The 25,305-nt window shown below is 41.7% G+C and overlaps 1 protein-coding gene across 4 annotated transcripts in view; it reads left to right on the forward strand.

Annotated features, from left to right (window-relative positions):
• Nucleotides 1–1,855: 1,855 nt before the first annotated feature.
• The window catches only part of SOX5 (SRY-box transcription factor 5), a 991,328-nt gene continuing 967,878 nt past the window's right edge, over nucleotides 1,856–25,305 (forward strand). For 2 of the 4 annotated variants that reach the window (XM_060306245.2, XM_060306248.2), the window contains exon 1: nucleotides 1,872–1,980. The gene's annotated coding sequence lies outside the window, so the exon portion shown is untranslated. Of the gene's footprint in view, nucleotides 1,981–25,305 lie in introns of all 4 variants that reach the window. The other 2 variants (XM_060306246.2, XM_060306247.2) reach the window with 2 other exon arrangements.

Genomic DNA, 25,305 nt, shown 5'->3' on the forward strand with positions numbered 1-25,305 from the left:
ATGTGTTGCGTGCTTTAAGGAACTCTTATTTGCTTGCTAGCTGCCGTTTAGAAATCAGCTAGAAAAAGTCTGCGAGAGATCGCAGACAGGCAAGCCCTAAGCCTCCCTCCCATGCTCCTTCAGTGCCCTGCTCTTGCAGGAGCGTGAAGAATAAACAGACTGGCCATTGATCTCCGGGTGGTGTTGTTGCACTCTGGGAAATGCTGGGGGTGCCGAGGGACGTGGCTCAGTCAATGGATGCGCGCCTGAAAAAAATCGCCCAGAAGAGGAGAGAGAACATGCAAATCAGCCTCAAGCTAGAGAAGAGGAAGGGAACAGCGAGAAAAAGAAACGTGTTGCTCGTATTGTGTCTTAGTCCTTTTCTCCGCCACCCTCCTCCAGACCCGCTGCCTCCCTCGAGACACCTCCCTCCCTGTTCCATTCTGGACACCAAATCTGGGAAGATCTGTCAGGATTCCCCCGCTCCACCCTAGTTTTGAGATTTAATACGATTCCCCTCCCCCCTCCCACCACCCCGCCCCGGGGCAAACCGGCAGCTGTTTTAAGTCAATGAAAGTAAGATTGGTAGAGAGAAGCGCTGGAGCAGCCCGGGAGCTGTCAGTGCACACACAAATCAGCCCCACAGCTTCTGCTCGGGGCATCACCTACGGAGTTTCCTCCGATGGTGATGCAACTCCGAGGGGCTCGCTCTCGCCTTCCTGCGCCGACTCCACTGTCGCAGACGAAGGAGTCGAAGCCCAGGGCCGAGCCTTTTTAGACCCCTGAACATCATTCCCCGGTTCTTGGGCACTGGGATTTCGGGCTTCACACACACGCAAAACAAAACCAGTTCAACCGCCCGGGAGGCAGAGATGAGAGCGTCTCAAAACTTTTCTCCCCCCCTCCCCCCTCCGCCAAGGAGTAGGTGGGTGCAAAGTGCCGGCGGCGGGGACCCGCGGGCGCAGAGCCGCTCTCGGGGAGGCACTGGTCGCTTTAAAAACCCAACCTCTCGCCGCTCCAGCCTTGGCGCTGGGCGGACGGCGGCTCGCCTCTCCCGGAAGGTTCCGCGGACACCCGCAGACCTCCACGCGCGCCCTCCGTGCCGGCTTTACCGCGTGCAAACGGGGGTGGGGGGCGCGAAGGGGCCCAGGTAATGGTTACAGGACAGCGGGTGAGGTTCCAGCGCAGGGAAGAAGTTGACAAAGGGGACTTGACCAAACATGAAGGCGTATTTACAAACGCGAGCTCCACCGAGATCTGGAGAGATTCCCCTTCTCCCTGCCTCCTTCCCCTTCTGCCATTTCATTTTATCGCTCTTTTAAGTGGAGGGCAGATTGTTTTGTTGTGTTTTGTTTTGAAACATTCCTGCATGGTGTGGGTCATCGCCGCGTTATTTACCATCTAGTTTACCCTGCAGCAGCCGGGGAAGCAAACTCTGGGGCACCTTCCCTTCGGATGGACAGAGAGGGCGGCCGGGCGACGAGCGGCAGGAAGGAGGTCAGGGTGGGTTTGCGGGAGCCCGGGGGCGACCTGGAGGGAACGCGAGCCCCCGGCACCGCCCCCCGGCGCACGCCCCCGCCCCCGCCGCACCCCCCGGGGCGGGCGCCGGCCGCGCTGACCCGCTGCGGGTGCGCTGCCCTCGCCTCCCCCATTGTTCCGACTGTCTTTTTGCCTTTTGTTATTTGCACTCGCATTGTGTTGTTTGTCTCTGAAGCCGCCTCATGACCAGCAAAGGGATTTCACCTCGTCCTTGAGAGCTACACGGGGAGCGCGAGCGAGCGAGAGAGCGAGCGAGAGGCTGGGGGAGAGGGACGCGCGCGCGCGCGCACACACACACACACAGACACACACACACACAGACACACAGAGACACACACACACACACAGAGTGAAAAAGGCGAGCCACCAAACCCATCTCCAGTCTCCTCCCGGGGGCCCCCAGCCCGCCACTGTGCCACTTTGCATCCCGCGCCTGAGGAGACGTTGAGGAGAGCCGGTAAGGTGCGTGAATCGCAGCGTTTTAACTTTGTTGTCGGTCCCGACGTGGTGGTGGGCAGCCCTCCAAGGCGCCGAGCTCCCCTCTGCCGCTCGCCGTGCCCGCCGCTCCGCACTCGTTCGCGGCTCCAGCTGGAGAGCCGGCGGAGGAGGGCGGGGGCCGCCGCCGGAGTTTTCCTCAAGTACAGAGGGAGGGGGACGGGGTGGGGGCGAGGGGAGGCGGGAGGCGGCTCGAGGCTGGCAGCCGCTCGGTCCCCCTCGCGGGGCGGCCGTCCGCGGGGACCCCGGCGTGCGGGCTTGGACCCAGTTCAGGAAATGCGATAACTTTATATTTTGCTTGGGGAGCCTGCGTGCTGTTGCCGGTATTGTTTTGCAAGTGGTGGCGGTGGAGGTAGTGATGAGCCAGGAGGGCAGGAGCGCAGGGAAAATCCTAGGCTCGCCCGTGCATCTCGGCCGGCGCCAAACGGCAGCCCCTCAAAGTTGCCCGGAGGGCCTGACCCTTCCCAGGACAGAAGCGCGACCCCCGGCCCACCCCACAACCTGAGCGCTCCCCCTGTTCGTCTTTTTGTTTCGCTTTCTGCCATCCCTGTCCCCAGAAGTACCCCCCTCCTCCCCCGTCCCCCCGGCGCGGAATTTCGGAAACGAGTCTCATCCTTCAGGATTCTAGGGATTTCAGACACCGGAAGCTTTAATTTTTAATTGCAACTACTTTTCCCCCCTCACCCCACTCCGTGTACCAAGTGGAGACCGCTCACGTGTTGTGTCACTTTAAGCGCGGGTTTGGGAAATCTCGCTTGCACTTTTGGGCTACAGTAATAAGCCAGGAAAAGAGGTTATACGAGTTGAAATCAAATTGGATTTGGAAATGTTTGCGTTTGATAGCATCAGTTTGTTGAGTATTGGTCTGCTGGCATCGGATGCACACGAAGCACTGTTTACATATTTTGAGTCATTTTCCTTCAACGTTACAAAGCAAATCTATTAATAAATAGATTGACCCTGGTGAATATCTAAAGACGTTGGCCCCTGACCAAATGCAGAGTGTGGTGAATGTGAATCCATTTTGATGTCTTCCTTTCTCAATTAAAGGGGTCAAACTGAGGAATTCTTTGAATGTTGCAGAACGATATTCTCAGTGTCCACCAACTCAGGCACTCTGGGTGGCAGTCGACAGTACTTCTTGAGAAAAGTTTAGCGATTTGTTGTCACCCCGTTGGGAATCCTCACAATATCCAGATATCCAAAGGAGTTTGTCAAGAAAGGCATGAGCCGATTTCCCCAGAGACTGCCTTTAGGCCCAGCACAGTTCTTTAGTCAAAGGCAAGACCAAGGGAGATCTGTGGGATTTTGGGTAATAAGTGTGGGAATCTGCAAAGGGACTAGACAGAGTGATTTGTTTCCTTGCTGTTCATAAATAATGGCCCCTAGTATCCTTAAAAAAAACCCCTCCCCACAAACGAAACAGGCCAATCCAGTAGGCGCGTGGGAGATTTGTAGGCAATGGACGTTTCAATCAGAAAAACCAGAGCAGTTTTTGATCAGGATGACAAGGAGTGAGGCTCGATTGCCAAACGTGATTAGGTTAAGGGCCAGATGGTTTTAAAGTATACAGAAATGTTTTTTAAGTTTGACTTTTATAGCATTTAGAAGGAGGACGATTTCTTAGAGTCTTTACAGAGCTGCTAAATTTTGATCTAATTCTGAAGGAATTCAGCTGTACGTGAACTGCTATTAGCTCTGATAGGGAAGGAATCTGGTTTCAAATGCAGATACATGGGACAGAGTTTCTGGGGGTGCTTCTTCCTGATTTAAATATAGCTCTGAGGCTGAAGCCTAGATAAATTCAGCCACAGTGATTTAAAATCGTAAGTACTTACACTGAAAGTTCTCTGAGGCATTGTGTAAAGTTCTCCTGCAGATTATGTCATCAACTGTTTATTCCTCAGAAGTATACAAGATAAAAATCATAAGCATCACTTAAAACTGATGCAACACAGCATCAGTTAAATCCTTACACTGGTAGAGATTGCTTTTTTTTGCCTAAAAGGTAGATCTTTCATCACATGAGTTGTTTAAAAACATTTAATTGTGGGCGTGGGAAGGCATGTGCATAATTATTTAGTTATTTGTGTTAATTATATAGTAACATACTTGCTTGAAATTCTTTCTTTTTCGTCCTTTCTTTCCAGTGGTCTTCTAACAACCTTGTACATGAAGAAATAACAGAGTTTTTGTTTGCCTGGGGGTTTTAAAAAAAATCTCTTTTTGTAGCCTTTTTGAATGGGCAATAATGAATCAATCTGATATAGACTTGCAAGAGTACTCTTAATACAGGAAAAAAGAACTTCAGCTCTTAATACGGAAACCCTATATAGTTTCCTTGTTGAGATTAAGCAGTTCTGGTTGAATGCCATACAGGATTCAAAACTCTCAAACTTATTTGGTAAATAACTAGGCGTTTGAGATCCAGTGGTTATTTCAAGTTAACTTAGTTCTATACATGTAAATGCATATCCTGTTTAGACTGACACATGGTTTTGTAAAAGAAAAAAAATGAATATACGCTTATAAAGATGTTATCTGTGGAGAATATGGAGTAAACAGTAAATAAGAAGAGTGAAATTTATGCTCAGGTATGGCTTCTTCCTTTTTTTTTTTTTGTCCTTTTTGAGCGTAAAGCACAAGCTGTCGGGAGAATTTAAAATTTCATTTTCCAAAGAATTTGAACGCTTAGAGGATTTTTTCTCTTCTAAAGCAAATGAAAAATATAATGATAAAAGAATATACCGTCTTCTTGTAAAAGCTCTATCCCTTTATTGAGTGATAGACAGTCATTGTTTTCAAGGTATGTCTAGATTATATTAAAAATGTAACATGCAGGGCAGGATAAAACTTGTTTTTATTAGTCTAAAATACACTGGATTTCAAATAACTTAAGAGTTCTAATGTTGAACACTACTTAGATTTCCAGCAGGTAGCATTGTTGGATATGATCGATTGGTGTAACCTGGATGGTTCACCCAATATCTGATCACCTCTAGTGGTAGAGAATGCTATAATTAGAGTTTTGAGAGTAACCTGGAAAACTTATTGTCTAGGCCTGAAGTCAGTGCATTCCCTCACATACTCGTCACAATTTTTAGCCTGAGAAATGTAGATTTATTTTAAAGGCAAAGAGAGTGCTTGGCTGTTTCAAATAAACTATCCCCTGAGCTTAGAGTTGTAGATAGTTAATAAAATAAAAGTCCAATTTTGTTCCAAACATTGTTTTAAAACACCCATTTGTAAATTGTCTACATTTGGTTTTCATATGTTAATGATTTGGGATCTGAAGCTTCTTTCAGAAAGGCATTTTGGTTTATCTTAAAAAACACCATGCAAAACTGTCTAAACAACTCTGTAAATAAACTGTTCCAAATGCCTCAATTTGATGAATGAATTAAAGAATTATAGTTCTTAATCCAATTATGATCAGTCTTGTTATTCCATTTCCCATTTGAGGGTGCTTAGGGAGTGGGGATGGCAAATGATTCTCAAATGTGAGTGGAATCTTTGTTGTTTATTTTCCGTGTGTGATATAACTTAAATCACTCATACCTAACATTTAGGAGAAGGATTTTAGATGAAGAGATGCAATTTAACAATCTTCGGTTAAACCAACAGTTCATTTGCATGTAAAGTTGCTCTTCATGGAAGAATAAAATGAAGTTTTTAAGACTGTGAAGCAAGGATCTAACCTTTTGCTTAAAAATAATGAATTTTTATATTTAAAGGGGCAGAAATGGAGCACTTAAGGCTCAGTAGCAGGGCGGACATTCAGGCACTTTTAGTCACTTTCAGCTGGGCCATATTGGGACGTTTCCATGAGACTTTTTAATAAACTTGGCTGTTTTCAGTGTTCTTGTTTTAAAAGAAAGGGGAATATGCTTTTTTGGGTTGTTTCCTCCAGACCCCTGCCCCTTTAGCGGCCTATATGGGTGCTCTTGAATGCTTTCCTGATCTGGGGCCTGAACTTTAGGATGGGCCCTTGATTACCTCCCAGTTTGCTTTAATGGACTCTTCTGAATTTCTGCCCCATTTGCCCAAGTTAACCTCTGGCTCATAAGCCAATGGATTCACAGGTGATAACAGCTTATTATGTGTTAATTCTCTAACTAAAAGTTGTTATTATTATTGCAGTTTATCATGACTATCTAATTCCTTAGAGAAAGACGTGGAGTATCATGTGAAGCTGCCAGGAAGAAATACTTGTAAACATAGGGAGTTTTTGTTGTACCTCTCAAAGCATACCTTACAGGAAAGTCATTACTCTGCTTATGAGTAAGGATGACATTCAGTGGGGGCAGTGTATCGATGGAATTAGGGGAAAAATGGATACATTTAAAGAATACATGAAATAACCACTCTCTAAAAATTGAGTCTTCAAATAAAACACCCAGAAAAAAAATGAGTCTCCAGGAAGTGGCAGTGGTGGTGACGGTGTTGGTATTGAATTCTACAGATAGACGTCCATTCATTCTTTATTGCTGAAAGTTCATTATAAGTTAAAAAAAAAAAACCCTACCTGATTATATCTTTGAGGCCCAATGACTTGTCATTCAATTACTTCGTGATTCTATGCTACCCCATCTCCAAAGGGGACAGACAGTGCAGCAGTCAAAGGGATGACCTCTACCTGGCATTCCCTGGAAGCTCACTGCAGCAGCAGTTCAAGTCTGGGAGCTAGGGAATTCAGGAGGGACCCAGGATGCAAAAGAAGCCAGCCCACTAGCGTTTGGAGTTTTTCAGTTTAGGTCTATTTATAATTCTTGCAAGACTTCACTTGGAGTTCTGAACATTTAGTGCTCTGCCCCTTTTCTTAACCTCTGAAGCTCGGGTTTATAATCCTTTTCTTGTAGGGATATTGCACGGATTACAGTAGGTATTGTATATCAGATTCCTAGCGTAGGGTCTCTCATGAACGAGGTGCTTGGTAAATGTTAGCTACACTCTCCTCTCCCTTCAATCAAGTCTAGATTTTGATCATTTATAATGTTTGAAGCTTCATTTTGTACTTGCTTTGAACTTGTTTGAATCCAAGAAGAAAAATATATCACTTTCTTGAGGCTGAGATCAACACTTTAAAATGGTGATTCAGTTAACGTCTATACATGATCTCTGACAATGTGGTTTTATTAAGATGCTGTGTTTGGTGCAAGTGTGAATTCTATCTTTTATTCATATAAATGTTCCTTCCGTGAAAGGAGCAAAAACTTTAGGACCTAACTATAGATCTCTCTTCTTGTTATAATTTTTGATTTCTTGTTACAAATATAAACTAGTGAAAATTTATTGTGCTGTTATCCATTCAGAGTCATGTACCACTGGGTTATGTTAAGTTTAGCCCATGTGGATAGAGAGAAATTCCACTTGGAAAAAGAGATAAGTCTGACTTTGCAATGTTTTGCCCTAAAGAGTTAACAGTTCGTTCATCGGGAACCTCATAGGTTTGCTTGTTTAAATTGGGTGCAAGGAGAAAGGTACAATCAGTGTACCATTGTCTATTTGAAGAGATGATGTACAGTAACATGGAAAACTTAGTGCTTGTTTTCTTCTCGCAGTGATTCAGATAATTTCTCTGTAAGTACAACTGACCAAAGATAAAGAAAAGGCTAAGAGAAGAAAAAAATGCAAATAAATGACTTGGTTATTGCATTAGTTTGGGTCCACGAAGAAGCAGACCCCAAGATGGGATTAGACATGTAAGACGTTTTTGGGGGGAGGGCACGGGAGAAGACTGGGAGAGCCTTTTAGCATGACCCAGGTTTGACACTTATGTAAGGAGGAAGGGAAGGAAAGAGGATTGAGTAGAAAGAACTTGACTGTAGTGCAGTCTGAGAAGGGTTTGGCTAGGGAGCCGGGAGTCAGCCATTGGAGGAACCCTCTGTCTCAGTGGAATGGCCTGCATTCATAGCCCCCACTGTGCTCAGTCCTTAGCTAGGAGCAGCCCCCTGGAAGCAGGGCCTTGGAGCACAAATGATACTGGAGACAGAGAGGGGCAGCCGGTGGGACACTGAGTCCATTATATTCTGGCCACAGGAGATGTGACTGGTGTAGTTGTGGTTTGGAAGTATAGCCCTGAGCACTTGCTCTGGTTGGGTGGACCTGCCACTAAAAAAAAGACCTGGCATTTCTTTGAGTTCTGATGCTTTATTTTCCTCCATTGTAAAATGAGAATAATGATTGTTGTCACCTCACAGAGTGCTAGTCAAGATTAAATGAGGTTATATGAGATTATATATAAATACATAGTACCACGCATGGTACAGGTGAAATGCTCAACATATATTTCTCTCTTTTTAATGTAGTCATAAAATGCAATTGAGAGGTATAGGTGAATCGTATCAGGTGATGGTAAATATATTTAAACGGTAGGTAGTTCATGTAATTAGAAGTTGTTGTTTATGCAAGCAGACATCCTTAATGCCTTTTCAGAATAGCTCACTTCAGTTCTTGTGCTTCAGTCCTTATTTTTATGAGGCTGTAAACAGTGCAACAGATAGACCAACTGACCTTGACCATCTTCTGGTAATTTGCCCTAAAGCGTGAGGTAGACAGAACAGTCTCTTCATTTCCTTACCCCTCTAGGCTTCCTATTCAGTTGAGAAGCAGCTTGCACTGTAAGTCTGCATTTTATCTTGAGCCTCAAACACCTTGCGAGTCTTTGCTCCCCTGTGTTACTGTTCCTAAACCAACTTGCCGCGCGCGGCACAAAGCACTGAACTCAAGTGGCCCTCAGCGCGAGCTCCTGCTGTGATGAGTCACAGAGCCACCAGCACTTTGTTGCGTTAGATTTGATCACTGCCATGAGCAGTCCTTCGATTGTCAGCTAAGAGACCCTTCAGGGAGTTGTCCCTTAATAGAAAGTCTCTTTTCTTCCCTCCTGTTGTAACTTTAAATTAAAAGAAACTGTAGAGGAGCTGGTGGCCTTGCAGCAGTTCATTCTTCTACCTACTGGGAGAACAACATCTGAGAAAAGACGTTATTGGACTGAGAATTGAGTTGTTGCTATTTTTGGGGGGCCAGCGTCGGGGGAGGGGCGACTGCGGGGGAGGACGAGGCTCTCGGTAATGTCGTGGCAGGACGGCTGGCGGGGTGCCGATCCTTCTGTGCCTGCTGGGAAGCATTTGGGGGATGGAAGACATTGACTTAGCATGTTGGGATACATGAGACCACTGGTATTTTGCCCCTGATTTTTAGGTGGTTCTGTGTATGGTACTGTGGGAAACTGGCACCGGGACAGCTTCAGAATCCAAGGAGGATGGGAGGCAGGAAGAGAGAGCTAATTTTTGACACATTCCTCAGACAAGTGCCCCCTCTAGGGAATCTGTGCCCAGGATAAGGACTGCTTACTGTGAGGCTTTTGGCATAGTTTTCCCCAAATAGCGAGTGCTGGTTGCTTCAATGTCGCTAGTTAAAAAGGTTGACAAACTGAACATTTGGAGAGACTCTCTGCTGAGCCAGGCGTTGTACCCTCTGCAGTTGCTGGTCCATCCCCATTCTGGGTTAGGGCCTGCCCTCAGATCGGATGCCTGCTAGGATTCCCTGGGGCACTTCACGGCTGCTGAAAGCTGAACTTGGTTGACGTGTGGTATCAGGGGCTGACTGGGGTTTGCATGTATGTTCTGGCGATGCTCGGTGTCACTGTGCAGTATTGGCAGCCTTTCACGTGTATCTGGCACAGTCAGTCTCATTACTTTACTCTTGCACTGGGAGCTGCTTTGGAACAAGTGCATACCATTTCTTATAACTCTGTCTTGACTCTCCATACTTCACTTTCTCAGCCTCCTCTCCACCGTACCTTTACTACTAGCAGAATAGTAGTGCCTTTTCTACATTAAATCAGGAAGTAAAGTGACAGTTTTAATGCACACGAACCAACCAACCAAACCAATCTCTAAGTTTGTAAAGAAAGTTAATGGGCTCACTCTTTATTTCTAGGGACCTCCTCAGCCCCGCAAACGTGCCTCCCTTCCCCTGTCACTGCTTACTGGGCTTTTCTTAACCCTTCTGTTCCCACAAGGTCTTTCTCCTTCTGGCACCATCAGCATTGTGCATTGAGTTAACTTCACCAGAGGAAGTGAGAACTGGAGAGTTCTCTAAGTACTCTGCTGCCTGGTTCGAAAGGGGTAGCCATAGGTGACAGACATTTGGAAGGTAAGCTCCTTGAGGGCACGGTGTTGTGTTTCCAGCACAATCACAGTACCTGGAACAGGGCAGCCACAGAATCAATGATTGCTGAGCCAACTTGTCTTGCCAACTGAGCTTCATTCCTATTCAAGGCAGCCCTGCACGATGGGGAGGTGGGGAAACTATAACAGTGGTTGAGCCTCGACCATGTTCCAGGCACGTGCTAGGTGCTTTACATGGATAATCCCCTTTAATCCTCACAGCCCACAGATTAGGTGGCAATTATCCCCTTTTCACAGATGGCCAAACAAACTCCAGGGGGTCAGGTACTCACTCATTTTCCTCAGTTAGTGAACAGGAGAATCACTGCCTGGATTTCAGTCTTTTTGACTCAACCACATGTATTCTTTCATCCTGCTGCGGCCAAGATACTGGTGTGGGGTTCCCATCCATGAAATGGGAGCACTAATGCCTGCCTACCTACCACAGGGATACTTAGGAGCAGGTGAGAAGTGGTCACTGGAAGTGATGCTTGAGCTGTAATTTCTTTTTTTTTTTTTGCGGTACGCGGACCTCTCACTGCCGTGGCCTCTCCCGTTGCAGAGCACAGGCTCCGGACGCGCAGGCTCAGCGGTCATGGCTCACGGGCCCAGCCGCTCCGCGGCATGTGGGATCTTCCTGGACCGGGGCAAGAACCCTTGTCCCCTGCATCGGCAGGCAGACTCTCAACCACTGCGCCACCAGGGAAGCCCTTGAGCTGTAATTTCTAAAAGTCACTTACTATTATCAGGTACCCACTGATCCATTTATTAACCAAATGAGTATTTACTGAACACACAGTTAGATGTTGCTTAAGCTGTACTTAACGGGAAATATTTTCTGATTTGAAGCAGAGTTTCTGACTACATAAAAACTGATATCAAAGGAAGTTAATAGAACAGTGTCTCAAAGGTGATCACCCTGTCACCTCGCTGAAAACCACTTGGGATGTTTTTGAAAATCTACCTTTCTGGCTCCCCCTCAGATGTAGGGAACCTGAACCTCTGTGGTTGAAGCCCTGTAACCCTGAATTTTTAACAAGCATGACTGGCGATTCTTTTGCACATAAAAGTTTGAGAACCAGTGATAAAAAACCTTTTATTGATTTAGTTTGGTAGTGAGTTATATATGTGGCATATGGAGATCAAGTAAGATGCTCAGAGAGTAGTGGCAGGGCCAAGATAAAGCACAGCTGATTGCTGGATTGCTAGAAAGAGTTTTTTGGTGATTTGGTGTTAGGAGTTTTGAAATAAAATTTAAAGAACCTAAGTACATTTGAGTATATAGAACAGTAGCATGCTTAAGGTCCAGAGTGAGGGGACCTAACACAGAGTGGGTTGGGGCAGGGGCAGGGTGGCAGTTCTGTGCATTCCAGGCTTGAAAAGATCTTTCTTTTCAAGGACAGGTGGTTAAGTAAACTGAAGACCAGGGGTTGATTTATTTTTTTCAGTTCTGTATCCCAAATGTTCAGAACAGTGTCTGGAACACAGTAGGTGCGGAAAGACCTTTGCTTAACGAATGAATAAAAACAGATGGAGGGAGAGAACAATATGTGGAGAACAGATTAGAATAGCTTGATTAAGATTATTGTGGTTAAAGAAATCGAGAAGGAGTATGCTGGAAAGGAATCCTAGTGAGATCAGACGAGGACAAGGTTGTAATTAGACTAATCTGGTCCTTACAGGAGAGTGCCTTCACACACACAGATAAACAACGCAGAAACAAACCTGAGGTTTGTATGGGATCGAATCAGCAGGCTGCTGTTTGTGTGTATTATCTTGGAAGCAGCAATTACTACATGAGGATAGGGACTGAGTCTGTTTTGTTCTCCAAATGATCATGGTACTTAATAAATATTTATTGAATAAATGACCGGGTTTCTACACGGACTGGAAAAGAAAGCTTTTAAACGATACAAACATGTCTTGTAAAAAGAGAAAAAAAAAATCTTTACAAATGCTAACCAGTAGATTGGTGATCGTGAAAATAGCAAATCTTCATAAAACTGGAAGTTCTTAGTCTGTTTGGAGTTCATAGGCTGTCCGTCGGATTGTTTGCCTGTCACCAAGCAGTGCTTTGCTGTTCACGTCACTTTCATTTTACTGTTGTCGAAAGTCCACGGTAATGCCTCGCACAGTGGCTTGCCGATATTAGCTATTGAATAAGTATTTGCTGAAGAGTTCAATCTGTGAATGAAGCGTATTGACTGGGGCTGGGGGCAGGGGAGGTGGGAAATTGGAGGCAGATGAAGAGAGTTGCCTTCCTTCACTTAGAATTCCCAGAGTGACCTGTGATCCAGTGACCTTTAGTAGGCATATTTTCCATATAACTCAAAGCCTGGTTATTGTAATCTTGAGAGGAAGGATGCTTGCTAAGGTAATGACTGCAAAGGTGGGTTCAGCATTGTTAGAAGAGGCAACCATTCGTTTGATCTCGAAAGTCAGGCTGGAAAATGTATTGGGGAAAAAACGGTGAAAAGTAATTCTAAACCTAACTGGAGTTTCAGTAGAAAAATGGCTCTAATTCAAACGGTGTAATGTTAACATCAATGCGCGTCTTGTGGCTCAAGCCCCGCATACTGCTTTGGAAATAAAAGGAGATTGTGTAAAGAATTAGCAATACAAGGCATTTTTAAGTGCTTTATTGCAGAGGCCTGTGATACTCTGTGAAATCTATGCAGGCTTTTTCTTCCTGCTGTGCTTAATTTCAGAATCTGATGCTATTACCCATCCTTGGAGGAAAAAAAAAAATCATTCTCCGTTAACTCTTAAAAACCGAGTTTAACATTGCACTTGCTTTCAACATAATCTTTCTGACATTTCTCAGGAAGAGAGAAGCAGTGTATTTAGCCACGGAGGGTTTTTGTCTCCTGGTATCCAGGATTGCTTCTGGGGGCGGCATTAGAGGAAGAGGGCAAGTTGGAAAGAAATGTTAAAAGCTTAAGTTTAGAAATGGCTCAAGCAACTTGAAGAATAAGGTCCCTGAAAAAGTCGGCAGAGCTTGTGTTTGGCATGCATCCAGATCAGAAGCCAGAAAGGCGAATGTGTTATAAAGAAGATCAGGCAGAAGCCAGGACAGGAGTTAAGTCTTTACCATATCGGCGACTATCTTCCTGTGACATGAAGACAAGCCCCCCCAAAGTAAGTTCCTTGGCATGCCATTATTGTGCCCCTTCGCCTGTCTAGCTTGAAGTAGCAGTTGATGTTGACTGGTAGTTTACTGTTGCTAGGCGTTGTGCCAAGCAGCTTATTTTTATTTTTATTGACTCTGCTCAGGAATTCTCTGACGTAGATACAGGTGTTGCTCCATTATACAGATAAGGAAACTGAGCTGGCCCAAAGTAGCGGAGCTGAGACTCGAACCCAGAGTGGTCTGATTCTGAGGCTTGGGCCCTTACCCATTGTAATATAGGAAGTAGATTTGAAGTCCTGCTGAGTCATCCCTCAAAATTATGCTTGTGTTTCCCCCCTTCCTTTATATATGTACTTCTGTCCCTCTAGGACAGGCTCTTTTCAGCTCATTTCTGAACTTTTGCAAAGTTCCCCAAAGTGGGATCTCTCCCTACAATCTGTGCTGTGTACAATTGTCAGGTCAGTCTTCCTAACGTGCTATTTAGGTTACGTTGTCCCTTTCTTAAATGTTCACGGTGCCTGAATACTACACACAGATGGGACCCAGACCCTTACGTCTGTTTTTTAAGGGCCTTACCGTCTTCTCCAAGTCTTCTACCTTTTCAGGCTCATATTTGAAACCTTCCTTTTGAGAACAGTTTGCTTCTGATCAGGATTCATGCTGAGCACAGTTTCCCAGATGACTCTCAAACTGTCTGTGACATGTGAGCCTTGTCAACTCCTCTCACAGTGCTCATGCCAGGGGCCTTCCACGGGCATTGCACTAAAAGCCATTGCTCGCATTTGAGCCCTGTCTGACATAGGGAATTCTTCCGGAGTTGCTTTTCCATCTGCTTCAAACCTCCTCATCATTTGACTTTCCTTGGTTCCCAATCCACTTGACTCTCTCTTTCAACTTTCTCTTTTGATTTTGTCCCTTCATTCATTCAGTAATCAACAAATATTTGTTGAGCACCTACTATGAGCCAGATGCCACATTAACTGCTAGGGAGTCTGTGATGTGTGGAACAGGCACACACCTTGCATGCAAGGATTTAAATCCTATTGGGGTAAATAAATTTTAATCAGATAATCAGCTGCATTTCTGATGGCAAATTGTGGAACTATATTTCACAAAATTATATACAACATACAGGACAAGTATCTGATATTTTGGCAGGACAGTCAGAGGAGGATGCTATGAGGAAGTCACGTTTGAAGCATGGTTAATGACGTAAAGAGGACATAGGGAATAGCATGTGCCAAAGCTCCAAAGAGAGAGGAGAAGGATGTGTTCCTGAAATTAGAAGGCCAGCATGGCTGGAGCAAAGTGACTGGGAAATGGACATGGATGGGGCTGTAAAGGTGAGTCTTCATAATAAGGCTGATAAGAAACCTATTGAATAGTTTTAAGCAAAAGACTAATAAAATTTGTGGCTAGAGCATGTAGACCAAATTTAAGAGAGGAAGGAATGGATTTGGTAAGCTAGTAAGAAAGCTATTGTAACGACTCACGCAAGAGAAAGATAGTGGCTTGGATTTTGGACTTTAGCAGTTGTGTTTGAGATGGAGACAAAAGGAAAGGTTTCACAAGCACCCTTGGAGGGGAAATTGCCCAGTTTCAGGTGCTTTGTAACTGTCCCCCGGCCATTCCCCCTCCACCAACCTAATGGAATATTCCACCTGGGAATTACCCATTGTTTCCATGTTCCATAGGTTTAGAAAAGAGATGCATAAGTCCATACACCTACGAGGGATCCTGCTGGCTGGATCTGTACCTGCTTTAGCTCTCGAGTATTCAAGCAGAGAGATTTGATACAAAACCTACAGTCCCTCCCGTCTACGCATATGTATTTTCTCTCACGTTTCTATGCTTTCCTTCTGTATATATCATCCCTTCATATAGATTTTCTGAAACCCTACCCATTCCTTAATTTCCACATTAAATTTTGCTTTTCCACAGCATCCCCACAGAATATACTGACTGAAGATCTCTCCTTCTGATCTTACGATATGTATACCTAGAACCACTTTTAAGGCTTTAACTGTATATTGTACTGTATCGTAAGCATGTCGTGAATATGCCTTATCCTTTGAGGGATACTGTGAGTTTGCCTAGGGATGTGGATGCTGTAGTTCGATATTATACTCCTCTTTTGGATCATCATTTACGTCGTTAGCATGGCAGTCTACTTAACCTCTCTCAGTGTGCGATTCCTCATCTGCAGAATGGGGATAATTAGATGTACTTCATAAAGCAGTTGTGTGGGATTAATGAGAGAAGGAGTACAAAGTCTATAAAACAATCCTTGGCCATAATGAGCTCCACCATGTGATGACATTTTATGGTCATAAATGTTATTGTTTGAAATCAGAAACCTGTATCTTATTACTACTTTTGTCTACTTGGAGCTCAAAAAAATTATTGAGTTCAGATTCGGATTTAAATTTATGTATCATTTCTGCCAGGGGGATACAAATATAAGTAAATCTTGCTTCTTGTCTGCACAAACCTCTATTTGATAGGGAAGCTAGTAACATAAACTGGTAATTATATATGAGTGTGATAGGTAGAGCGATAGAGTATTTTGAGAGCACAGAAGAGAGGTTGGGGGAAGATTTTCTAAGTGAATTGATGTATGAGCTGAGTATTTTATCAATCAATTAAATACATACTAAAATAAAGTATGTATATCATATAAAATTCAAAGCTACATAACAAAATAGCACTCCTGTCTTACTGACGATCATGCCACTCCATTCCTATTACTTCCAACTCTGTATTTCTAAATAAAATGTTTACTCCTTATTTTTCAAAAAATGTTAGTTATTGATTAACCTCCTACTATTTGGCTTTGTTATTCTACTCTTCCCCCACCCCTGCTTCCTAAAACCACACATACTCCTTTTCCCATTGTCCCAATATACTTTCGTCTCCCCCCTTTTTTAGGGTTAAATCAGTTCAGTAAACACAGTTACGGGAATTCCCTGACAGTCCAGTGGTTAGCACTAGGCGTTTTCACTGAGGGGGCCTGGGTTCGATCCCTGGTCCAGGAGCTAAGATCCCGCAAGCCCCGAGGCCAAAAAAAATCAAAACAACAAAATAAATAAAAAACCAAAAAATACCCCAAAAAGCACACAGTTACTTTGACTCTTTAAAATGTTGTTTATCACTGAGAATATTATATATTGATTACTTTTACTTTTTATACAACTTGTTTGGTTTTCCTGGAGTTAATAATGGCTTATGTTCAAACTTACAGGTTTTACTAGAAGTGCCCAATGTTTACTGGAATTTCTGAGTTAGGCTGAAAAAGGTGGAGTGACATATCCAGGGTGGGCCTTGGGGGCAGTCCGCTGTGGTTGGAAGGATCATTTTATCACTGACATAATTTGGAGTTAGTCTTAGAATTAGATAATAAAAAGACCACTGACTTTTAGTCATTTATATTGTGCTTCTTAAAATTTCTGCAGACATTGTGCTCCCTTATTGCCTGTACTTGGGCACTCTGCTTCCGCCAACCTGCCCTTGGAAAGGCTCTGAGTTAAGCTAAGAAAGGAAGAGGGTGGTGCTTTGAGAAGGGAGGAGGGTATTCCAAGCAGACAGGACAACGTGAGTAAAAAGGCAAGAAGGTGAAAAATAGCGTGGCATGTTTGTGAAATTACAGAGAGTTTGGTGTTGGTAGAACATAAAGTACATGATAGGAACCAGCTGAGATGAGGCTGTGATGTTGGCAGTGGTCAGAATCAAGGTGGTCTTTTTATTATAGACCAAATGCCCCAAATTCTGTCTTTTAGGCCATGGGGAACCTTATGATGTGCAGTAACATATGGTCTGCTTTGCCTGTGAATGAACTAATGACACATTAGCCAGAAAATGCAAAACTGGCTCCTTAAGTCAGCAGTTAAAATGCATGTTTGGTGACATGTTAATACTTTAGGGGTACCCTATCAGTAGAATTTTTAGAGCGCACAATCCTGTAGAATGTGCATGCACGCACAGACACATATTCATAATTTATGTACATGTGTTATACTTGAGCTAATATTCAGGGCACAGTAAACTCTGAGAGCAAGGTTTAGTTTAAATAATAGTTGAAGTAACAGTGGTATTACATCAGAGTTCCCTGGAAACTAACTCTGACATGTAGATTTGCATGCATTGGATTTATTGGGAGGGTTCTTGGCGACAGCACCCATGAGGGGCTCAGAGAAGCAGGATGAGCCTAAGGAGAAGTTGACTATGATGCAGCTGGGGCTTCAGCTAACCTATGAGGAGCTCTGGAACTGGATAGCTCCTTGGAGATGTCCTGAACTGAGACAAGGGGGCCAGGTCTTTGTAACCATACATTGGTGCTGGATGTGGGCCATCCCTGGGGAGCCGGAGGAACTTTGGATGCGAGCAGTTCTTGAGAAAGGCCTTAGATGTGAGTCTTCAGCAGCCAGCACTCTTGGTAGCTAGGAAATGAGCGCTGCTAGGTAGCACACTGCAGTATCCACGAAACACAGCCTTCCCGAGACTCTCTATTTTTTTGAATTCTCATAGGTTTTTCTTGAAATATGGCTGACAAAGAGCTAGCAGTTGGTCTAAAAGATACAGTTCTGCCATTTTCCCATGTTCACTTGTATTTGCATTATTAGTACTACTTTGAAAATTCCTAGGTTTTTGTTTTGTTTTGTAGGACATATTTTAAAACCACTTCTCTGCTTTATGAGGGTTAATTTATCTAAAAATTAGACAGTGTAGTCCACAAGCCACAATGTGTGACAAAATGGTAAAACAAAAGAGAGAGAATGGCATTAACATTAAGTTCTTCCAGTTGTGAAATGAAGGCCCCTGTGGCAATCTATTAATAGTTAGATGAAAAAAAGGAATACGTGGATCATCTTGAACTTCCAGCTTTGGAGAAAATGTCTTTATGGAGTGAGACCAAGGGACATTTTAATTGGAGGTAGGACAGCTGACTGGACATAGACATATGGTGGTGGTAATGGTGTCTTTGTGTATTTATAAAGCAGGAGGAATTCTTGCCCAGTATGTGGACAAGAGTATAGGCCTAGGTTTTTCAGGTTCCCAGATGGGCATCTAAGTCAGTGTTCTCCTAACTTTTTTTTGACAATGTATATACACCATCAATAAAAAAAAGAAAATATTACTTTACTAACAGTAAACATGCAAAAGTAGAAATTAAAAGGCCTGAGATAAAGAGGGAATAAAGGATATCTATAGAATAAGAAATATAAATAAAAATTGTAATATTCTCTTTTAGCATGCCAGTGGATTTTTTTTTTTTTTTTGAACCCACCTTGAAGACTCTTTGAGCTAGTTTTCTAGAGCATAAGTTATATACTTAATAGGGGAGAAAGTGTACTGGTGTCAAACTTTGACAATTTTTATGAGTTTGACCTACGCAACTATTTAAATGTGATAGTGTGAACTACAGGTATTAAGAAATAAATAAGGTTTTAGAACACAGTTGTGGTACTTTAAGATATTTTAAAAATCATGAAAGGAATGTGTGTGTGTGTGTTTGTGTGTTTGCACTAGCCAGCATCATAATGACTTAGCATTTCCTTCTGTTTAGCAATTCCTCATAATTAACTAAAAGGTTGGGGCCACACTGACACCATTACCCCTCTGTATATCTGGCTCTAATTTACGAGCCATATCCTGCCTAATATGCCAGAATGCTTTTGAATGTTCTCTCACTGCTTATTTTTCCTTGGATTCATGAATTTATAAATGTTGCATGCAACAATTAAAAGATATCTTTATTTGTGTCTCTCAGCAGTAGAGAACCTGAAAAGGCAAAACCTTTCCTAAATGTAGTAAGTTCCTTCATGTTCTTTTGGAATTTTAAATGTTTATAAGTATTTTTATAGCAAAACTCAGCCTGGCTTTAAAGAATTATTCCAGATTTATCTTGTGCCTGAACTTTAGATAGCTTGGCTTCCTTATTAACATCTTTTATTTTGTTAATAAAAGTTCATTTCAGTTGTGTTTTCATTTTTATATTTAACACTGCTCACAAGTGTTGGTTGCTTTGAATTTCTTGGAAGGAAGGGGGATAAATACATTTCAGGTAGCATTATTAGCATTATTACTACTTTTCATTATAGATTAAATTAAAAGGTAGCCAGATTTGGAACCAGTATATAGAAATCTTAATAAGGATATGGTAATCATGGTTGGATTCCTAAGTAAGCCTAATCATATAATTTAAAAATATAGTTCATAAGTTAAAAGGCAGAAACCTCATTATGCTAGAGAGTGCTATTTTTAAAAATAATAAAGAATTAAGCTTCCTTTTTTTTTTTTTTTTTGGCGGTTGGCGGGCCTCTCACTGTTGTGGCCTCTCCCGTTGCGGAGCACAGGTTCCGGACGCGCAGGCTCAGCGGCCATGGCTCGCGGGCCCAGCCACTCTGCGGCATGTGGGATTTTCCCGGACCGGGGCACGAACCCGTGTCCCCTACATCAGCAGGCGGACTCTCAACCACTGCGCCACCAGGGAAGCCCAAGTTTCCTTTTTTATATACATACAAATGATCTTACCATTACTGAGTAAAGGACATATACTGTCTCTCAAAAGAATACTGTGCCTTGACGTTTTCAGGTGATTCCATCCATATTTTTTCTTATTCTCTTTATAACCATTTGCATATTGACCTTAATAGCAATTTAAAATATACAGTGTTGCATTTGACTATGATTAACTCTTAATTCATTCATTTAAAATATGTTTATTGTGAGTCTGTTCTTTGTCACATACGACAAATGTTGAGTAATGGAGTTACCATGGTAAGTAAAAGAGATTTGGCCCCTGCCCTTATGGAGTTTCCAATCTAGTGAGAAAGATGGAGGTTAATCAGCTAATCATGCTGGAGAGACATTCTCTACTTCCGTGTAATTGTGACTGGCAACTGGATTGTTAATTAAAAAAAAATTGCTAAAGCATAGAGTCTTAGAGAAATGATGTCATCCTTCCTTAAATATTTTAAGATTTTAAACAATGTTTAGTCAGTTTGTTTATTGGTGTTCCATTGTTTATCAGTATTTATCAATTTGCCAATTAATTGATGTATAGTTGAAGCTTTTAAGGATGGGTCTCTTGAGTAACATATCTTGTCATCTTCACACCCAAAATATATGTTCTGTGGTTTTTACTTTTGATTTGCTAAAAATGATAGGAGAATTTCAAGGCATTTGGCAAGCAATCCAAGTGCAGAAGTTAGTCTAGTTTTTTTAATTTTTATTCCAATTTTATGAAGCTACTAGACACCTAATTTAGTGGTCTTTAAAAACAATTTACCTTTATTCCTTAAAGAAGCATTCAATCTAGTGTCACTAACAGCATCCTTTTTGCCCTCATATTCTATTACTTATGTAATATTTAATGAATTTACTCAATTACAGTGGCAAATAGAAATGGTATAAAGAGCCCTGGGATCAAGCAGATAAGTAAAGCAGTTAGAGTGGGAGTGTGTGGCCTTTTTAGCCTTTTTGCTATGAGGGTACCCTGGCTAATAGTGTGTTTCACGGAGGGAATGGAACACACCCGTTACTCTGGTGACTTGGTGAACGTAGGTTGGCTATGAAAGTTGTATTCTAGGGCTAGTGATGAGTGCTGTGGAGTATATCATGGAGGATGAATACAGGGGGCTATAAGGAGATATTATAGCGTAGCCTGATTTATTCTAGAAGTCACAGCAGGACTTTCAGGAGGATGAGACATTTGGGTTGGAATATGAAGAGAAGTAAGCTGTGGTTGAGTGTGGAGAAAGAACACTTTGTGCAAAGCTCTGAAGTAGGTTAAAGGTTGGGATTTTGAAGAACCAAAGGAGACCAGAGTGGCTGGGGCACAGAAAAGAAGGGCAGGAGTCATGAGGAATGAGGCTGGAGGAGGAGGCCGGCGTCCTGTCATGTAGCGTCTTGTAGATGCTGCTGAGGTTCTGGGTTTTTATCAAAAAAGTAAGGGCAAGTAATTAAAGGATTCAGATTTGCATTTTGAAAAGATAATTCTGGCTGTTGCTTGGAAAATGGAACGAACAGGGCATCAGTTATGTAGTGATTAGAGTAGTCTAAATAAGAAACGTTGTCCTTGTCTCCAAAACTATTCATTCTTCCATTTTTCAGGGCCTTATCCTGCTACAAGTCTAAACGGGTCCTTGAAATACTTGAGGAAAAGCAGAACCTAAATTCATCATAGGTATAAATCTTTTCAATACCCAGAAAGACCTGGAATGGTATTTTCTATAGCGTACTTTGCTTACCATTTTCTCCTTTTATGTTTGTATTTATAGTCATGATTTCAGCACATCATGTTGTCAAGACAATAGAAAAAAAAGGAAAAGTCATTCTTTTAAGCTTGTACCATGCTATTGATTTTCTTTGAAAGGACAACAAGTGTGTTTATTTTATCACTGTGGATCTAAACCTTAACCATGAAACACCATTCTTTACTTCTAAACTATGTGTAACAAAGAAATTCTTTATTGCAACGTCATCAATAATTCAAATGCAACTTAAAGGAAAGTAGGGCAGCATAAGGAAAAACACACTTGTTCCATAATTGAGTCGATTAAATAGTATTGAGTCCCACTGTCATATTCATATTGATGAAACAACTTTTATAACTACAAAGAGTCTAATAAGAAGTAAGGCCTCAGAATTATGAGACAATGTCACAGACATTTCTGTATTTTTTCCTATTGTAAAATACAAATAGTGAAAGCAAGCTTTTACTTGTGTGCGATAATGAAGGAGCAGCTTTTGAAAGGTACTCTTACTGGGATTTTCATAGTTTTCAAAGCTGTGCAGTAACAACCCAAGCTATTTTGGAACTGTGCATACATTAGTGTTCTGGTGCAACATGATACAATAATGTGTGAAAACGTATACGATCGCACCTTGTTTAAATTTGCAATTTTTCAACGTAATCCCACAGTGAGCTCTTGTCAGGTTTTGACTGCATAGGGGAGGAAAAGTTTATAGAAGCCTAAGAATGGGTTTGGATGTAAATATCTGACTATGAAAATAAGACTTTCTAAAAATTGTACTTTTTTGAAAGATCAAAAGAGTTCAGTTTATCTTATATATAATATTTTGCAAATCAACCTGTTATTAGTTTTGCCCAGTGGAAGCTTAAGAACTTGCATAAATAACCTTCAGACTGAATATGTATATCTGCTCTATTTTTTATTTGCGGAGTGTGAGTGAAAAGTACAGAGTTTGATTTTTAAAGACAATGATCACATTATAATTTATGCATTCATATTAATGTTGTTTTTCAAAATTTCACCCAGAGAAGCAAAACCCGGATTCCATTGATGCCCTTGTCCAAAACATTTTGGAAAACTTCCTCTCAGAACTGTCTTTTGAATCATTTGCAAGCCTGACTAAAACATCTATCTCATTACTTTCTATTCGCATTTTATACCAAGATTCATCATGCTTTTTTTTTACTCACCAGAGTTGGCTATAAATGTCTCTTTGAAATGATGAAAATGGCTAAAATTGACTTTCAAATTATGAAATTTGTCACCATTGAGGATATTTAGAAATGTGTATGCCTGTGTGTGGCACAGACTTAGAAAGCAGTTTCAGAAGGAGGTAGAAATACTGTGAGGAACGGCTGAGCTTTAGAGTGAGTGAGTGGTGTTCTGAGGTGACCACTGTGAAGGGAAAGCACATTTGGATGACATGGTATGTTTGTTTAAAAACCAGTCACATTACTTTTTAATGACGCTGTGTATTAGTTTTTACAACGTATGCAAAGAAAAATGCAAACATGCCTTTTGGAATGCAAGGCCAAAATATCTTAAACAATTAGCAGCATATTTTATTAGGAAGACAATTAAAAGATTAAGCAACTACAGTGCTAATCCTGTGTTGGCAGATTCTTCAGATAATGGTCTTTACGTGGGAATGTCTCTGCACAGTTTTATTTTATTTAAATACTGTCATTTACTGTCTGATCTATAAGTGTGTGTATTTCCTTTAGCATCTTACATAATTCATACTTATTTTCATGTCATTTGAAGGTACTAGTTGGTAGCACTTGAAATTTTCATTTCAGTTGACCTCTTCCTATAAGTAATTGACCCGGTTTTCAGAACTATTAGTGCTTGTTTTCTTAACCGTCAGTAAAAAAAAGCAAGTAGTCACATGTGCTTGAAATGTAAAATAATTGGATTGACTTCTAAATATTTTCTTCATTTAAAAACAATCTGTGGTCATTCAGTACAACTCACACAAGTTTATGTGTTAAATAATTTATGAATAAAATGAATTAGTAATGTACATATCCAGAATGTTCACCACTTGCCTCCAGTTTGAACATCTTTACTGTGTTCTCTCTTAAATGGGTAGGAAGTGAAAGAAGTGATTGCCAGAGAGACTTAGTTGAGTAGCTTTTATTTTCTGAGTGTTAGAATTGGTATTAGTGCCGTCTAATAGAAGGAGAGGAAACAATTCAAATATAATTTTGCCATGGTTGGTTTTTGCGACCCTGTAAGATCAATGAAGATTAGAAGCCCAAAGATCTCAGAGAGTTTAGGACAACTTTCTGAGGCAGCGGATGGCAAATGATAGCCCCTGGGCAGGACTCTTGTTTAGTGAATAAAATTTTATTGGAACACAAGCATGCCCATCCATTAACTTGTTATCCACAACTACTTTCAAGCTGTAAGAGCAGAGTTGAATAGTTTGTGGCAGATAACATACAGCCCATAATACTAAAATAGTTACCATGTGGTCCTTTAAGAAAAAAATTGCTGGACTTGTAAGATAAAGGACCACTAGTTGTGCCTGACATCCCCATCTTTATGAAAAATCTAAAGCATTTAGAGAGCCTCTTTGGAAATTAGAGGCAACACACACAACATATTTGGAAACATGGTTATGATCCATTTGTCAGAAGATATAAAAAGATTCAAGGTTTAAGGGGAGCTCAAAGCAAGAGTGGGCCCTATTGCAAGTCTGGGCTGCAATCAGTGCAAACGGTTCTGCCTCTTGGGTCATAAGACTAGGCAGAAGCCCAAAGGTAGTTTCTGACTTTCAGCTTTCGGTGTTATCAACAGGGATCAAATGTCATTTATAGCTGCTTGAAAATGGATAGATTTAAGTGCAAACCAGTGTTTGAAGATCTGGTATACACTTTTGCACCACTTTTCGGTATAGCTAACACACCCTTTGGAGATAAAGGCTTCTTGTTTAACATGGTATGTAGTTTGTGTAGACTGATTTGTGTCATAGTGATTCTTTTATCCTGGTTAAACTATGTTCACGTTTCTTTTTTTTCTGGTTTTGTGGTACTAAATGGGCTTTCTTTTCCTGAATGCCTTTATCCTTGACTATTCTAAAAATTTTAAAGCACAAGATTTATGCAGGAATTGTTCCAGACTAATAGCTACTTCCTTCATATTAAACACCTTAGTTTGTATTAATGAAATTGGGTGCTCTTTTGTTCCTTTTCCCAACAACGGGAACAGTTTTGGAGACTAAATCAGTCTTAACATGTGCTGTACCTTGAGTTCTTTGGTAACTTTATTTTACCTATTAACTGTCATGGATTTTTGACGGCAAATGTCATATTTGAAATTCCATTGAAGGAAAGTATAACACTGTGATAATGTTCATTTGCAATATAATTATTCATTGACAATTTCTAAAATCTATAATAGGTTAGAAAATAAAATCCCAGCAGCTTTCGTGTTCCCCATTAAGAAAAGTAGATTCAGAAAGCTTATATCATGGTACTGCTTACCAAAAGTTAGGAGTTTTATTCTTGTAGGAGCTAGGCTATTAAGTAATGTTCATATAATCCTGATAAACATTTCTCCATGACTGAATTTTGAGTGGAAAACTTTCTTTCCTAAAAGGCTCTAAGTGAAAAAAAAAAGGCCTGTCCTCTGACTATGTGTAGTGTGTGTGTGTGTGTGTGTGTATATTTAGATCTATGTTAATACCAACTAATGCCAACATCTGGCAAAGAGATGGAGATCTGGGAATTTG

The sequence above is a fragment of the Globicephala melas genome, chromosome 10 (genome assembly GCF_963455315.2).
Source record: "Globicephala melas chromosome 10, mGloMel1.2, whole genome shotgun sequence".
NCBI classification, from domain to species: Eukaryota; Metazoa; Chordata; class Mammalia; order Artiodactyla; family Delphinidae; genus Globicephala; species Globicephala melas.